Raw genomic sequence first — 13,097 nt, 5'->3', positions numbered from 1 at the left:
TGCAGATGTGGTATGTGTAGGTATGGAGGTGCCCTAGCTGTGTTGGTGATGTGGGTGTGTTTTTGTGTGTGTGTGTGTGTGTGTGTGTGTGTGTGTGTGTGTGTGTGTGTGTGTGTGTGTGTGCGTGTGTGTGTGCACAGTTTAGCCATGTGGCTGCCCTATACAGGGGTTTGTTGGACAGCTGCAGACCATACATGGCACAGTGTGCAGTTCACAGTCTCTGGCCATGATCACGAGGACTGTGCCTGCCAGGGGTTCCACAGGTACTACCAGGTACAAGGCCAGATATGATACTCTCCCTGATGATGACAAATTTCTGCTGGATCCAGGTCCCTGTTGGGACCAACCAGGGCCATGTGCACGTGGCCTGCTGTGTTGTGGTGTGGCCAGTACCCCTCCTGCAGTGCTGGTGCTGGTACTGCCACTACTGGAGTGGCTATGACTTGTTGCAAGGCCACGTAGACCTCCACCGGTTGGTGTTGCTGACCTACGTCCATGTGGCTGTCGCCCTACTCCCACCATATGTTCTAACACAGACATTGCATGGTCAAGGATTCCCACCATCTCACCCAACCATCTATCCAGGACCGCTGCAAAATAATGGTGGGCACCTGCGAGATATCGGATGTTGTCAATAACAGCAGAATGAGTAGCCCTCTGGAGCCACAGACACTGTCTGGTATAACATTCCATATGTGCCTGTGCCTCCGTGACAGCCCAAAACATGCACCTGGTGACACCTGCTGTGGCACTTCTGCCAGGGGCATGATGTCCAGCAGCCCTCCTATGAGTGCCTCTGTACATCTGCCTGTGTGGAACCTCACTGGTCATCCGGCTATGGCTGCTGTGTACAGACACACTTGCCATAGTCAACACACTGTCCTGTTCCATGCCACCACCCGCCAACTGCCCCTCATCTATGGCCACTGGTGATGGGTATGTATAGGCAATGTGACTGTGTGCGGGGATGGAGTGGATAACAGTGGGATGTCAAGTGAAGACAAACCCACCTTTGCCTCACCATATCTATAATCATTGTCAGAGTCTGTATGGACACTAACATCAGTTTGCCTGCAGGAGGGACCCTGACCCCCCTCGCCACCTGTGAGGGGAAAACAGAAAACATACTTCAAGACCTGTATGTCATTGCTTACCTCTGCACACACACACACACACACACACACACACACACACACACACACACACACACAGAGACTTACAGGTGAGGTGGCACAAAGACATTACACAGACCTCTCATTACCCAACTGTTAACATGCATGACATATGGCACACAACAGCATGCACTACAGCTATACTCAGTCTGTGTTACCAACATTGTACATCTCTGTGATGCATGAGTTGTGTTATTAGGTGATGCCCCTTCCCCTGGAACATACGGCACCCATGTACACAGTATTGCTGTGCACCTGTTCAGCACCCTACCATGTACTGTGCACCATGCCTCACAAATGTACACACCATTAATGAATGTGTATATGTGCGGCAGTTATGTTTGCTCTGTTGGTCATAGCCCCTATGTGTTTGTCTGACACATACCTGGTTTGATATGATGACATATGTTAATAGTGAATGCCTGATGTCCAATTTGCAGATCTCATCATTAGGAGTGCATGTATGAGCAATAAATTCCAATTATACTGACAACATCCAAAGCTTACTGTGGCTATCAGGAGTGTACACACCCTTATTGACATGCCACCCACTTCCCTGATAAGCCATGGGGCCACAGTACTGCATATGTTAACATTACACACACCTGATATGTGCCGTATGACCTGTGCAATCAAATGCAGTATCAAACAAATGAGTTAATTATGCAGATGTTGATTGGGATGCATACAATATGTGGGTTGCATAAGTGTGCACACCCTTAACATGATGGTTCGTTGCACTACCTGTTAAGTGAACTACAGTAGTCACTATTCCTGGAAGGTGTATACTAGCATGGCCCATCTTCACTTACCATTTTTTGCTCACTCCACCCTACAAATGTCCCCCAACTCTGCCAGATTTCAAGGTCAGCTCATGTGGGGAGCCCTTGGAGGTCACACAGGGCCTTCACTATTGCTGTGGAGTCAGGGTTATGTCTGGCCCAATGCATAACCTTGACTGTGTTCAGATACACAAACGTAATCACTGCTGACAAGTATACTGAAGATCAAGAACACACGAACAGGATGGGTCACGGAGCCTATTTCTTTGTACTTGCAAAAACAATTGCAACCTTTGTTGTCTATTTGTACCACTGTTATTAAAGATACATCAGATTTTTTAATGAAATTAAACAGATGGCAAATTGGCATGAAAGATGTACTCTGGGAAAATGGGGACATGCATATGGCTGTGCTAGACATAGCCTCACTGTTCACGGTGATTCCTATTGATTATGGTGTAGAGTCAGTACGTGATTTCCTTACACAGTATTCAAGTTTTACGTCTAGACATTCTGAGAATATCTGTATGTTACTAGATGTAGTGTTGCGGAATAATGTATTTATTTTTAATGAACAACATTATGTGCAATTAACAGGTGTGGCTATGGGTACTCCCATAGCCAACACATTCGCTAACATAGTCCTATATCAATGGGAAAGGACACATTTATTTAATGATAATGGTTTTATAAATAATGGAATCCAATTTTATCAAAGGTTTGTGGATGACTGCTTCCTTATATGGAAGGGTACCTATGCGGACTTGTTAGATTTCAATAGCTATATAAATAATACAACACCTTTTTTGAACTTCAAGATGGAATGTTCACAAAGTAATGTTAATTTTAAGGATATAAATTTGAAAGTGATTGATAACAAATTTATCACCACTGTATATAAGAAAGAAGTTTCATCTGGCCGCTATTTGGAAGCGTCAAGTATGCACGCTCCTCATGTCTTTAAAGGTATAGTGAAGGCCCAATTGATAAGGATTAGCAGACTTAATAATACCAAAGAATCCTTTTCAAAACAAATGGATGAGACATGTGATGAATTTATAGCTAGTGGGTACTCACAGAAGTTAGTAGATAGCATGAGAGAATTAGTTAAGAACAACAGGTTGACAACATATAAACCCATATTATCACCTGATAGTGGTAATATTAGTAATGAGTTGGAAAGTATGAGAGATGATGTTAAATTAAGATTTATAATGTCATATAATATGAAAACACACATAGTTAGAAGGGTTATAAATAAATATTGGAAAATACTTTTAGCACAAGATGATGTAAAAGCAGTAGTAGGGAATGCACCTTCGTTTGCATATAGGAACAAGAGATCATTGAAGTCGCTATTATGTTATAAGGATTTCTCACATACCTCCACTTATCAATTTGAAGGAAGAACTAGAGGCACTATATGTTGCTACAATTGTAGTTGTTGCACTGACATAGTGCCAGTTCAAGATGATAACTCATTATGTAATAATATATTTAAACACCCCGTCACTAATAAATGTTACAACTTTAATGGGTTAGCAACATGTGCTTCTTGTTACGTTGTTTATATAGCAACTTGTGTGGCATGTTCATCTTTTTATGTGGGGATGACAACAAGAAGGTTGAGGGATCGTATAATTGAACACAAGTCCAACATAAGGAGACAATGTGAAACAAATGCTTTATATAAACATATAAATAAATGTGGGAATGGGCACACGTTCAAGTTCAGGGTTATAGACATGTTGTCTAAAACACTAAGAGGGGGTGATATACGTAATCAACTTGAAGTGAAGGAATATGAGTGGATAGTACGACTGTCAGCGGATACTGAACCTGGTTTAAATGCATCTGTGTCAATAAAACCAATTTTAGTAAGGTTGCAGCACAATAGTTTGAAATGATTATTGTTTGACAATATGGTTTTGGCCATGTTTTTTAATATTGTTGTAGAATTTTTATAGTAATGAATAAATAATTGTTTATTTGTTTTTATAATTTTAGCTATAAAAAGTAAGGTATGGTCGTTGAGTAGGTGAATATTGAGTGTTGAGATATAGTATGTCTTTATTATAAGAATATATGTATATGTGTATATGTATGTTAGAATTTTTGTATTTTACTTAGTAAAAATGTTAGTAAGTGTGTATTAAATGCTGATGTAACTAATCATATGACTTTGGCTGCAGGTCATGTGATGTGTGGTGGGTGTATTTAAAACTGAAATTAATTGCACCTTGTGTTAATCATTGAGAAAGGGAGTTGTCCCGAAAGCTTTGTGTTGGATAAAGGTGTTCTGCTTTTTTACTCAACTGTGTTCGTGTGTTTGTGTTCAGATACAGCCATTCTTAGCGAGCTTTGGATGTATGCTTCCATTCACTGTTGTGTTTCAGGATGACACCCCTCCCCATCCTCAGCCTTTTTGTAGATGCTTGACAACTATGGGACACACATGAGTGTCATTTTGCAGTTTCCAAATTCAGAACACCATGTCTACCAGCTTAGTTCCTGCTAATGAACAGCAAACCTAAAGTTGCACAGTGGCACCAGTAAGGTACAGATGGCGATAGTGGGCCTGAGGTAGAGTGAGGTGTTGCATCTGCAGCACATGTACCTTTATTAATACTGTCTCTAGGTTTCAGCCTTGGTCTCAATACACCATTACACATTGCAACACATGCCTTTGGGAGACTTGATGTTATGCATATGCCTTATGTAGAGAGCCCTGGATGATGTCTCCTGTGGAACAACTCTTCCATCTGATTACCCTAACCCATAGGCCACACTTATGCAGAGTCCAGGTAACTTTTGACACAGGTACTACACAGGCAGTACTTGCTAGACATTCCTGCAAGTCCCTCAGTGTTGCTGCATGTGTCTGGGCAGTCTCCATGACCAGTTTGCAACATATGTTGTCATCTGTCTTGGATGGGCTTCTGTTTATTTTCTACATTAATGGTGTCCCATACTTCATTGTCACATACATGCATGTCTGCACTGTTTGCCATGGTATATGCAATTGCGAGTTAAGGCTACGTCTCCCACTACTGAGTGCTACCTTTTAGATACGGGATCCATTCCATGGTTTGCAAGATGTGTGCAAGCCACAGCTGCCTGTGTTGCAGGTGAGTGAGCAAATGTCTTGGACATACTTCTTGGACTGCAGATCATTACTTGGTGTGACATTGAGGACCCGTACTTGATGGAAGGTACATACTCAAGATGAGTGAATGCTGCAGTGCCTCAAAAGCTGATTCCACAATATGTTATTTGGAGTGTGTGCACACATATGCTTCCATTGTTTAAGGTATGTATTCCCCATATTTATTGTCCTAGCATAGGATTCCATCTTACACTTCATTGCTCATATTAGGATTACATTACAGGTTGTAGAAGTTGTAGAATGTGGTATTGTGATATGCCGTTGTGTAGATCTGTAACAGTTGCCATTGTAATAGTGGTATATACACTGTTGTAGTCACTGTATAAGGGTAATGTTTCAGACATGTCACTACTGTAGGCCATTTTTTTCCACCATTATGTTTATCTCTGTCCACACATCTTGCACTAACAGGTTGTTAGTTATACTGCAGAACTCTTACATACCTTACAGATATGCCACCATGGTGACCACTGTGATGCAGTGCAGTTAACAGCAACAATAAGTGAACATGTACAGCATGCATTATGGGTAAGTGTCTTAAATGTGTGCATGGTAAATGCCATGGCCATAACATGGCCGGTGTATTGGCAAACCTGAACAAAAGATCTCCATACTCACCAGCTACAGGCTGCTGCCTCAGAGGTATATCAGAGGAACCTACATAGTTGTGTGAGAGATGTAATGTCAGTAGCCACACCTGCGGCATTGGTACAGAGTGGGAGCAGCATTTCAGTACAACAACAGTACAAACCCAAAATACTACAGGTTATGCACATCTGTTCATTACTACACTGCAGCGACAGACTATGTTATCAAACATATTCATGAAGAGACTTCACAGATGAAGATGGATAAGCAACAGTGGTCTACTAATGTGCCCTGGGGCCTTACCTGCATGGTCCTCATCCACTGTGTGGGTAGCACCCACCTCCACAATGCTATCTTCTGGTTCTTGACTTGGCTGGTGTGCAGGTACCCCAAGGCTGGTGAGGAGGTCCTCAACGTGTGTCAGTGGGGATTGGATGGAATGACCCCCACCTGTGGCTAGCTGGTCCCTCCTAACTGCAGCAACAAACTGATGGGTGTGGTGGATGAGGTCAGTGCAACGATGTCACACCTGCTCATAACTGCAGTTATGCAGGCAGATATAGTTTACCCTGTGGATAAACTCGTTCCACAAGGCAGTCCTCTCCTGCAGATCATGGGCCATACGCGCAAAGAGGATTCCATGGTGATGCACCATGAAGTTGATGAGGATGTTATTCTCCTGTGGAATGAAGGCAGGCAGTCACTCTCTTGACATGGTACCTGCAAGTCATAAACAGGAAAAAAGGTCTGAGGACCTCATACTGCAAGGATATAATAGTTGTTAATTGACATCTCTCACTCCCCTTGCCATATCTGCAAAAATAATCTGAACACACACATCAATGGGTTTATTTACACCAAACCTACTGTTGGAACATATATCTTATTGTGCAAGAAATATTGAAATATGTTTCTATTCATGTTCCATGTTAAAACATTATCATTGGTGGTCTGTTGCTAACAATGTAGCCTGCATGCCATTGTAATGTCATCTGTGGTTACATATATGCATGTGTTCTGTCTGCTATGCAACTGTTCCAAATCTGGTGTTTTGGCTTACTGGGAATATATATGCATGCTGTTATAACTAATCCTGGATTGTGTTGACTATTACTACCAACATATGTTCTAAAACTGCAACACAGTAGCAAGTTTGGGAAGGCTGTTCCCAGCAGAACCCCCCTCACCCACCTCATCTGGCCATAGCACCAGGCCACAGAACATCTGGGACCCAACACAGGACCTTGTCATCTGCTGGTCCTGCACTACATTCAGGTGGAACCACCTCAGGGGATGGTGTCTGTCCCCCCAGGAGCACATACAGACAGGATTCTGTAACCTGAAGTCAGGTCCAGGGTCTGTTGCATAGGGAGCTCTGCAGAGAATTGTGGGATCTGCTACACCACCTTGAGGCCCTAATGACACACATAGAGGTTCAGCCTGTCCCTCCTGCTTAGCCCCCAGCACAGCCACCTTCAGGGCCATAAAGGTGCAGTGGTGACCGCCCATGGGTGGGCGCCTCAGTCCCATTGTTTCCATTTGGGAGCTTATGGGCTTCCAATTTCCAAGCACTCCTCCCTGTCCAAGGTGTTTACCCACCACGTGTCATATACAGCCCCTGTATGCTGTCTTGTCTGTCTTGTCTGTCTTCCGAACCAACCTACCTCCCCATATATACCTACCATCCTTCCCTAACATCCCACTCTTACCTTAACACAAAAAAGGGCAATCTGTTCCCAACACAAATGTCACACCATACATAACTGTCCATTTTGCACCACTTACAACTGCTTACAGGTGCCTTAATCACTCTGTATCCAACAGCCCTTGTTCTGGCCAGCAAATACATTATCAGCCCTTGCAAGTGTGTAGCCCAGGAGCCTGCACACCATAGCCACATCAATTTACCAGTAAGCCATCTGAGCTGCAGATATGTTTTCTCGAACATATCACGCAGCACAGTCATTTAACAGTAGGGGAAATGTGTGTGTGTGTGTGTGTGTGTGTGTGTGTGTGTGTGTGTGTGTGTGTGTGTGGGTATATATGTACACATACACGTCTGTGTATATATATATATATATATATATATATATATATATATATAGAGAGAGAGAGAGAGAGAGAGAGTGCCTTCAGACATTTCAGACATCAGGTCCATACTCTGAACCTCCTTCCTCAACTGCTGCACTGTTCTGCCTTACTGCAAAACAGAGTGTCACATATGGACACAGTCTGACATTAGGGGGGTATATATAGGGACATATTGTAGATAAGCCTATTACAAATCTATGAGGTTTATGCATGATACATTTCACATTAGCATGACTGTTCTGAAGATGGTGGGGTCTGACACTCATGTATCTATCATGACTCCATTACTTCCACCTTTAGCTACTTTCCAGACTTATATACATGTTTGGAGGAACAAAACAAACACTATGATGGCTTACATCTTGTCATTCTGTGCAGATCTGCACAGTTGACAGGTATGGCCTACTGCCCACATGGCCAGATGCTATGACCGTAGCAGTTGTTCAGCAGGACATCATTACAGCAAGTCTTGATGGCACATATCAAGCTTTTGAAAACATCTGTCCCATTATTACAGACCAAGTACTACATTCAATTACATGCTGACATGTTTCACATACCTGTTTTATTAGTATGTTATTTTCTGTATTGTACTTCAGGATGTCTCCCTTGTTTGGTTTTATTCTTTTTAGCATTCTTTTTTTTACAATTATTTCTGTTTTTATAGGGGTTTTTTTTCTTTCTCTCTGTTTCTGTCTCTCTCTCTCTCTCATTCTCACTCTCTCTTTCTCCACTACAGGGATCGAGCTGGTTTGACTAGGTTGCAGCGTGGCTTTTGTAGATGATGCTCATGATCAGGTGATGGCCTCTGCACCAATTGATGTTCCCCACTTGCTAATTGCATGCAGCCAGCTGTGTAGTACTTCTAATAGTCAATGTCATAGCAACCCACTACTATAAATGAATACGTCATGTGGGCGTTGTCCCTTTACCTTTCCTATATGGAAGACATCCTTCCTGTGTGTGAGCAGCAGTGTTACAGACAGCAGGTAGCAATACCTCTTACAGCAGAACCTGCAGACACAGGCCAAATACACATTTGGGTAAGGTTCCAGACCTACAGACAGTGTGAGTATTGCTGTTATATGCTTTGAATAATGCTGGTTTTACAGGACTTGCGTGCACATGCTAGTTTTGCATGGAATGCAGTCTGTCTGCATAGGTCTCAACTGTGAGCCTATCCAAATGAAGACCAGAGGATTGGCTGTTATGTTTTGTCTGTTCACCACACGGGTCTTGTGTCTGACATATCAGTGGCATTATCTCCGTTGATTGCTATCAGTACATGGCAACATCTATTTGTGTTTCTGACTTCATATTACTGAGTAAGGATATGTTGCAACCAATCACAGTGTATAACAGTAATATTGCAAATATGGCCCTGTGTTCCAGCCTCTGTCCTCCACATATATACTAGGCTTTGTCCAGATGTCATGGTTAGGTAATGGCTTATCATTATTTAGTGCTGGCATTCCTGCTATCATCCCAGTAATGTTGTGGACTCCCACACAAATTGTTGGGTAGGGTCCATGTATATGAGGACAACAGCTGGACAAAACGTGTGTAACCTTGTACAGTACGAAGGTCAGTGTATGGATGGGAGATAGGAAATTCACCCTGGGGATCACGTCAGTTGCCCTGCTAGACAGGGGTCCAGGGAAGTAAATATTGTGGGAAGAACTAGCCAGGGAATTGTTATGGCTAGGCTTGTATAGGCTCTAGGGCTGATAGCCTAGTACCAACCTATGATCTTATGAAAACACTGTTATATGTCCTTGTAAGACATTTTATGGAGGAGGGGTATTAAATGCTTTTAATCTAGACTGTTACATGGCATATCATTATTAAGAAACATTAAGGTACATGGCTGTACATTTTCATACATTTCACCATGGGAACAGTGGTGGGCTACAGCTTACTGTCTTACACACAGTTCTGTTTGTAAGTGTGACAGTGACATTTTAAGTTAAGCATTGTTATGTAACAGATACATTTACATTGTTATAACTAATACTTTTCCCCCTAGGGGTTGAGTACAGAGTATAAATGGAGGCTGCTGAACTACATCTGTAATTAAGTGTTGATTGGTTCTTATCTTCAAGGCAAGTTTTTTTTTACTGCTGTACTACTTGAATGCCTTAGCCTGGACAGCAAAGTATGTTGTTTTTCACATTACTGTATCAAATGTTTTGTTTCAGAGTTGCATTAATCAGTTACTATGTATTCCAAACACCTAACTGCTATAAGAAATGGCACAAACAATTGAAATAGTACACAAATAAACATTTCTGTGTATGGAAACTTGTGTGTGGTGTCATGTCCTTTGCATTGTGTGTGGGTATATGTTTCATGCAATAATTCTCATTTGTAGAAATGAATCCAACACTGGCCATTTTAAAAGGTGGCAACTATAGGAATAATGTCTGTTTGAGATGCTGTGCACCCTTTATATATACTCTTCTTATACATATCTATAGGTAGTAATATCTTTATATGTGTATATGTGTATATACATACATATATATATATATATATATATATATATATATATATATATAAATACATCTATATCTATATCTATATATATCTATATATATCTATATATATATATATATATATATATATATATATATATCTGTTGTTGTGTCTTTTGCCTTTTCGGAACTCCGGTCAGCTAGTGATTGGCAGTTGATTTTTATGTGTAGCGTTACCAGCCTTGATGCACAACCTTCAACGAAGATATGCCCATTCATGCATATGTCCACGCAGAAGACGCTTGTTAGAAAAATATGTATTAATGTATATGTTTAGTGCTTATTAGAAGCAAAGAAGGGATTAATACATTTTTATTCTATTAATGTTATGACAAGAAATATGAATTCATATGAAACTGCAGTGTGCTTTCTGCAAGTTGGCCTCTGACCCTGGCAGCTGGTAGCACAGCAAAAGTTAATGTTTATGCTTTCCACAAGTGATTATCTGCTGGGTCAGGAAATTAAAGTGTAAAATAATGAGAATCTTCTGCTCTATCCTGCTTGAACAATTGGCCTTGTACATGTTCCTAGATAATGCACAGCTGCAAGGAAGAAGTGATACATGAAACAAAGAGTTGGTTAGAGAAATGTATTGAGAATTGTATCTGTTATTGTGCTCGAATTAGCTTAGAACCTTGAGTGGCAACTTTCATAAAAGGACATTATAACTAACCAGGTGGCTAGCAAGGCCACGTTATTTACCAAAATTCTTTTTTAAGCAAAATGTAGTATCAGCACCTCTGATGAATTAAATATTGTAAGCTAAAATTATGTAAAATAACTTGTGACTGACCATGTCAGTCTGGTAGGCAATGGCTAACAAGAAAGATTATAAAAGTTGTGTACTTCCTGTTTTATTCAGACAAAATTCTGTACTTTTATGCTTTTTGCCTCCTGGTGTACACTAGTAAAGTACCTGAACCTGAACCTCCTGTGTATTGATCTTTTTATTACAGTATTTTTCATTTAACAGATTGGTCCTTGTGTACCGGAATCCCTCAAATCGGCTATGGATCAGAGTGTAGCGGTGATCGAAAACCATATATGGGAGAAGACACCAAAATGGTTCTTCTTGAGAGAAAAGACCTCCGACTGAATTGTCGTTCAAAGAGGCTGGCCACTTTCTGATCTGTGACTGAAGAGCGGATTTCCACTTCAAACCTTGCTGGTCAATAACGGAGGCTCAGGTAGGGAGAAATTTTGCCTTTTTTCTGTTTTAGATCAGGGACTAGGTTACAGTAAATGTTGTTTTTTGTCAGATTTGTTATACAGATCAGGGACAGAAAAGTTACTGTTTTTTTGGTCATAGATCAGGGTAACAGAATAAGGTAGGCAGTTATTCTAGATAAACTGTGAAGAAAAACTAAAGTTGTGGTTCCACGTGATAGGAAGGGTTACGTAACATTTTTTCAGTCAGAATAACATGGGAAATCAGTGCACTAAAACATCGCGAGATCCAACCCTAACTGAAGACGCAAAATACATGCAACTACAACGTTTTGATAATGTTGGATATTATGCAAAATGGGTTAACAAATATGAATTTTATGGTAAATTAGACAAATCTTCACTTGTTAAACTTATTAAACAGCTTAAAACTGATGTGAAAGGTCAGGTAAAAAAACAATGACAATTAGGCATTCCTCAGGCACACAGGTAGATTGAGGAAGCAAACCGTAGGGGACAAAAGAGTAATAATTCAAAAGCATTGTTCTTAGACAAAGAAGATAATAACATAGTAATAGCGACGGCTCCTCCGCCCCCTCTGCTTCCCTTACCAGGATATGAAGCGAGTGGACAAGCTGGTCCACCTCCGCTGTATCCTGATATCCCAGCAAATCCAAAACCGTTTGTTAGAGATCCCATTGAAACTAGGTCTTGAACACGTAAAACACAGGGGGACATAGAATCATATCAAATAGAGAAAATTTACAAGCTGAGAGTGAGGAAGAGATATGTCCACTCATAGAAGTACCAAATCCACAGGCAGGACAGGCCGGACAGGACCCGACTCTCTTGGTATATAGACCATGGACACCGGAGGATATTCGGAAGGCTACTGAGGGAATCCCCCATCCAAAAGTTAATTTTGAAAAATTCTTAGAAGATTTACAAGACATGAGGCTAAGTTACCACTTAAATGGGGAAGAAGTAGAAAAAGTAGTTAGACAAATTGTAGGTCCAGATTGGCACATGATTTGTGGCACCTGGAATCCTCGTAATGCAGAATTTAAGCCACTCCCACATAGTGACACAGAACTAGACAACAGAGTGAAGGGCCTTACAGACCGAATCTCTGAAAAATGGAAACCTAGAGCAGACTGGACTTGTATTAATCAATGTATACAGCAAGAAAATGAAATGGTAGATGGGTACTATGCCAGATTATTAGAATGTTTCAATAACCACAGCGGTATGACAATTCCCAAAAATCAGACGAATGACTCCCCATATGAACAACAATTGAAAAATGCATTTTTAAAAGGTTGCATTGCACCTATTAGTAGCTTCATTATGAAGCATATGATAGATCATCGAACAAGTAGGTTAAAAGCCTTACTTGAATATGCTAGACATGCTGAAAGACACTTTAATAGCAAAAAGAAAAAGAAAGTGCAAGTCTTCACTGCTGAAGATGGAGCTGAGGTTTATGTATTACAGTCTGGTAAGAAGGGTAAGAGAAATGCCCAGGGAAATAAACAATTTGACAAATGGTCAGAAGATATTGAAGAGAGGAAGAAAAAGGGTGAATGCTTTAAATGTG

The sequence above is a fragment of the Protopterus annectens genome, chromosome 4.part0 (assembly GCF_019279795.1).
Source record: "Protopterus annectens isolate FY-2018-M chromosome 4.part0, PAN1.0, whole genome shotgun sequence".
Classification (NCBI taxonomy): Eukaryota; Metazoa; Chordata; order Ceratodontiformes; family Protopteridae; genus Protopterus; species Protopterus annectens.
Note: the sequence above shows the minus strand (reverse complement) of the source record.